Below are 6,286 nucleotides of genomic sequence, written 5' to 3' on the forward strand. Positions count from 1 at the left end.
AACAGTGTGATGCTGTTGCAAAAAAAGCAAACATGATACTGGGATGCATTAACAGGTGTGTTGTGAGCAAGACACGAGAAGTCATTCTTCCGCTCTACTCTGCTCTGGTTAGGCCTCAGCTGGAGTATTGTGTCCAGTTCTGGGCGCCGCATTTTAAAAAAGATGTGGAGAAATTGGAAAGGGTCCAAAGAAGAGCAACAAGAATGATTAAAGGTCTTGAGAACATGACCTATGAAGGAAGGCTGAAAGAACTGGGTTTGTTTACTTTGGAGAAGAGAAGACTGAGAGGGGACATGATAGCAGTTTACAGGTATCTAAAAGGGTGTCATGAGGAGGAGGGAGAGAACTTGTTCACCTTAGCCTCTAAGGATAGAACCAGAAACAATGGGTTTAAACTGCAGCAAGGGAGGTCTAGGTTGGACATTAGGAAAAAGTTCCTAACTGTCAGGGTGGTTAAACACTGGAATAAATTGCCTAGGGAGGTTGTGGAATCTCCGTCTCTGGAGATATTTAAGAGTAGGTTAGATAAATGTCTATCAGGGATGGTCTAGACAGTATTTGGTCCTGCCATGCGGGCAGGGGACTGGACTCGATGACCTCTCGAGGTCCCTTCCAGTCCTATAATCTATAATCTATGAAACACATGCACACACACAATTTTTCCCCAAAATGGTCATTTGACAGAAAATTGAGTTTAGAAATATCTGCTTTCCTCTCAAATTCTCAGTTTTTCTTTAGAAAACAGAACACTCAAAACTCAAAAACTTTCAGCTGAAAACCAAAACGTTTTTTGGGGTCCCCCCCCATTAAAAAGTGAATATTTTGGGGGTGAGGGAATGGAGGGAGGGAAACATTTTCTGCTCTAGTTATAATGTTCTCAGCCAATATGTCAAATTTGTCAATTTTTGGCTAGTGAAGCCTTTACAAAATAATTAAAAAACACATTTATCTGGATTTCTGAACTATTCACCACATAATACAAGTGCGCAATTTGGTTATCCTCCCCCAATCCCCCATTGTGAACTGCACATAGTAGCAATGTTATTTCCTTCCTAACGCCAAACCAATCAATCATTGCTAAATCTCTTAGGAACACATGCATGGCTAGCCATCATATCTGATTATGAAGTCACAGCATTGCACGTGTACTCATGTGGCTGTATAGCCTGACCTATGAGGAGCAAGACCACAAACAAGTCACACACAAACATGCAGGCTCCCACGGAAGACTTTGTATGATGCTTGGCCCTTTTTTTCAATCTGTTTTTCTTGTCTGTCTTCATCAAACTGTTCACAACCGTTATTGACAGTAGCTCTCCCTTCATGTCTATCCTTGACTATGTTTTCAAAGTTATCAATATTTATGTCACATAAGGTCAGATTCTGCTTAAGGGTGTTTTTGAAACATTTTCTTTGCCTCTCCCTCCGGAGCTTTCTGAGTTTCAGCTCACCATAGGGAATTTTCTTTGGGAGTCTGTTGTTGCCCATTCTGATAACAGGACCTGCCATCTAAACTGAGCTTGGATGATCATTGCCTCAGTGCTGGTGCTTTTTGCTCATTCAAGGACGTTAGTGTTTGAGACTTTGTCTTGCCAGTTGACTTTTTGAATGGAGTGGAGACAGTAAGTGTAATTTTTAAAGTTGCTTAATGTATCTGTGGTAACCTGTCCATGTTTCACATCTATATGAAAGGGACACTATCACTGCTGTATTATCCATAATCAGTTCCGTTGTCTGATGGTGTGCTGGTTGAGTATCCAAAGGCAAAGTCTTCTGAGGGTCTGGCTGGCCTTTTGTATTCTGGTATTTCTTTATCCAGGGAACCATAATTTGAGATGGTGCTACTCAAGCATGTAAAGTGATTGATGCTTGTTAGTTCTGCATCATCAATGGTGATGTTTTGCTCAATAGTTGTAGTAGACGGAACTGTGTGAAAGAGGACTTCAGCTTTTTCCAGGATGATGGTGAGTCTAAATTGTTTAGTTGCTGAAGGGTGGAGTGTTGTTGCTGATGCTGTCAAGGCTGCTAAGCTGTTACAGCTGCTCAGTGCTTCTGTCCTTGGAACTCTGATGTTATAAGCACTCGCAGATAGTGCAGCCTGCTAATTCAGCAAACCTCAATGTTACTCAGAGAGAAGGACCACAGGCATGGTTGAATGACAAAGGCACTTGGCCAGGTTTATTGCCCTCAAGGCACAGTCCTAACAACTCGCAAAACTTGCACAAGTACATTAACACATGGGTGCCCTGCAGCAAGAAGCGGCTCAGTCAGGAGTGGGAGTCTCCGCTGTCCCCTTGGCCACACAAAGGGTTACGGTGAGGTACCCCAACATTTATAGACTGAGACAAACAACTGGGATACACAACTTACCTACCACCTTACGTATTTCATGACATCTGTTTGTTACCTCCTCTTGTTCCTTATTCAGAGATGGTGTCCCTAGCCTCTGTTTGCCAGAAGCTGGGAATGGGTGACAGGGGATTGATCACTTGATGATTACTTGTTCTTTTCGTTCCCTCTGGGGCACCTGGCATTGGCCACTGTCAGAAGACAGGATACTGGGCTAGATGGACCTTGGTCTGACCCAGTATGGCTGTTCTTATGTTCTTATTTCTGATATCTTGAACAAAACATCCCTATTCATTATTCTATCAAAGTATCTTATTTTGTGCTAGATTGGGGTGTATTTATACTGGCCTTCTGGAATGTATTTATATAAATATCTAGTGCTTGGTACTTTTAGCAATGCTAGCAGGAACTTTGCCATGTTCATGTACTGGACGGTGAGCTTGTAAAGCATCTGCTTTAATTCATAGCCTGACTTTGGTTCACAGCCTCTGGTTTAGGCCTCAGATCTTGCACCAGGCTCTCTCTCTCTCTCTACTACAGTGGCCTCTGAGAACCTATCAGGGATAAGTTGTAGATCATGTTTTACTCTGATTAAACAGAGCACATTCATCTGCCAAAATGGCTTCATGCATGAGTTTCTCAAGAACGTTTGTCTTTGCAGTAACCCTTTGGAGATTGTACCTTATGTATACGCCCTCTTGAAGGTTGCATAAATCAGAATGGCTGCAAAAAAAGAAACCAAAAAGGGCTAGTGCCAGTTTGCAGCCTTGTTTCACCCCATTAGATATGGGGAGTGATTTAGAGAAGCCACTATCTGAGGGTACTTGACCAGACATGTCTTCATGGAATTGACGTATGATGATAATTAATTTGGTGGGGCAGCCAAACTTTTTTCTTGAATTTTCCAGAGGCCATTTCTGATCAGTTTCAAACTTACTTTAAGATCAATGATGACCACATAGTCCCATGTTTTGTTGAATGCATTTTTCTGGAATCTGTCTCACAAAAGTAAATCATGTCTGTGGTGTTCCAACCTGGTCTAAATTCACACTGGGTCTCTGGTAGAAACTTCTCTGATACTGTTCTGAAAACCCAATTGAGCAAAATGTGGACTAGGATTTTGCCACCTACAGATAGCAGGGAGATACCCTGATAATTACCACTGTCAGATTTGTTCCCTTCATTTTTGTATAAATGTAACTATGGTATCTTTGAAGTCCTGAGGAATTTCCTCAGCTTCCCAGATATCTTTAATGATTTTGTGTAGAAACACATGAGTGCATGGTGGTTCCCAGCTGCCATTTGAAGGCTTTGGCTTGTGCCCATGGCTGTCTCTGTGGTACATACAATTACATTTCTACCTTTAATACTGATTATGGGGAATGGTCTTGAAATAAGTGCTGGCCCTCAGCTCGTTGCTGGAAGTCCTTGATCAGCACCTCCCGATCTGCCTCCACTTGCTGATGGGCTTCCAGGACCTCCTGATGGACACGCAGTAGATCATGCTTCTGCTGTTGGAGAGAAATCACTCAAGAGCCACGTTGTGAGCTTGCCCCAGCCACTGGTAACATGTGGCACCACTTTGCTGCTGCTACTGTGGGCAAACTTTGGCTTGTGTTTGCCACTGCACCTCTCCCCTGCACCTCTCCACCTCTGGTATTAGTGCTGATGGATCCCCTTGTTCCTGTTCCTGTCACTTCTGGCAGCATGGTGGGCTGCTTCAGGGGCCTCCTCTGCTTCCCAATCTTCCTCCCAGTATCTGCAACCCTCCAGGGCCCACGTCTGGACACAGGACCAGAGACAGCACCCCATGGTGCTCCCAGCTGCGTTCCCCAGCAACCTCTTGTGGTCCTGGACTGGGAACCACTGTTTGATCTGCCCAGGTCCTGTGTTCTACTTCCCCTTCCCTCTCTCAGTCTCCATGGCCTTGTTAAAGCCATGGGGGTTGCTATATGAGTTACTTCACCGCAGTGTTGCTTGTCCCTCCAGCAGCCCCCCGGGGAAGAGACTTTCCTCAAAGGCCCCTCCTCGCTCTCTCTCCCTCTCCCCTTGTATCCCTTCAACCCCAGGGATGTGCGTCGCTCCTCTCTGGCCCCTCACCCCCTATTCTCCCCAGTGCTCCTCCATGAATCCAGAGCTGCTCTATCTGTGTTGTTCTCCATAGTGCCCTGACTCCTTGTGCAGCTGTGATTGTGAAGTTTGTTTTGGCCCTGGGTCATCAGTGTCAGTGGGGGGGTCTCTGGGTGTGGAGCATCTTGTCAGAACTAATGCCTGGCCAGGAGCTGAGGGTGTGAACTTGCGTCTTGTGAGCTAGTTCCATGTATCTTGTGATGAGACCAGTGCCTGCCTGAGAACATGGGACCCCTGCGAGGGCTTTGAAAATTCAGAATGAGCCGCTGTGCCCTTAACCACACCCTGTTCTCTCCTTTTGTTCCATACTCCTCCCAGACACCGATGTATGACTAACGCCCCCCCCTTCTTTTACATAACACTCTGAGCTTCCAGAGGAGCAAAAAAGAAACCCTTGTATCTGCCCAGCCTGCCAGGTTTGGCTGCACAGGCTTTGGAAAATGTCATCTCTTAGTGCCTCAGTTACCTTGTCTGTTAAATGGGATTATCTCACAGGTGTGCTGGCGGCTAAATTCATTCATGTTTGTGGAGTAAGTCAAGAGCCTTAAATGGAAAAGCGAAGCAGTGGCTTGATTCTTCCTATACCCACTAAAGCTCTCTCCGAGTCCCTCCACTCCCTGATACAAATTCCTCCTGTCAGCCCCTGGATATCTGATAACTGTTTTGACCATTCACTCTCCACAGTGATCCAGCTCCTCACAGTAGTGAACATCTTACATCTCTTCTTCCCTTACCGGTCGGTTAGGTACATTCAGCTGCATGACGTGTGTTGGCCAGGGTTTAAGATGCCTGCAGACAAAACTCCACAGCTGCTTTTTTGTTGTTGTTGTTCTGCTCTGGCTGCCCTGTAGGGGGCGGCGGCGCGGAGGACGGGAGCGCCCTGCAACAAGCCCGGCAAGACAGTCCTGGTCCTTCCCTCCCAGCCGACCGGAGCGGCGCGGAGCCCTCCAGGCAGGCGGCGTGGTGGGAGGGGGCCGCGTGGCAGCGCCCCGCTGAAGCCCTGGCCGCCACCCCTTCTCTCTCTCTCCCCCCGCTCCCTCCTCCTCCCCCCATTAGCCGGGGCACATCTGAAGCGCAGGGAGTCCCCCTGCACCCTGGCTCCGGGTCTGTTTGTTTTTTTTTTGCTTGGGGCGGCCAAAAAGCCAGAGCCGGCCCTGTGTGGGGTTTGAGATATTCCTGGTAGAACTGCCAAGTTGTCTGAGATTTAACACATTACTCTGTGATGCTTTTAGACACACATCTGCCTGACATGGAGGGTGCACAGGATGGCAGGGGTTAGGAGGGCAGGGTTAGTGTTGTTGGGGGAACCTTAATTCTGCATTTCTATACTTTCTAAAGCTGTCTTGTCTTATTGTAACTTTAAGAGTGACTTTTGTGGCATCTGTGGTTAAAATTGCAATGCTCTATTAAGCTTCATTTCCATTAAGAAGTTGATAAATATTTACAAGCTTGAACTTAGGTTGATAGTTGTTTGTCATGGTTCATTTTTGTTTTCACAGTTTGTCAGAAATCAACATAGATGAAATAACAACCAAAGAATTGGAAGTTTTGCAGAAGATAAAACCTGGTTTGTCAATTGTGCATAATGCAGCATCCAGCCATCAGAACCCAGGTACAAAGACAAGGAGGATGGAATGTCTTTTATCTCAGTGTCATACATTCATCTGCAGACTAATGTCTCGGAGTGCAGAACTAATGTGGAATATTTTTGTGATGCACTGTCGGGAGGTTGGACTCGTTCTGCTGTTAAGCATTGCTACATATTGGCTTCTCTGGCTGATGTATATTTAAGTATCTGAAATGGAAG

The sequence above is a fragment of the Chrysemys picta genome, chromosome 4, assembly GCF_011386835.1.
Source record: "Chrysemys picta bellii isolate R12L10 chromosome 4, ASM1138683v2, whole genome shotgun sequence".
NCBI lineage: Eukaryota > Metazoa > Chordata > Testudines > Emydidae > Chrysemys > Chrysemys picta.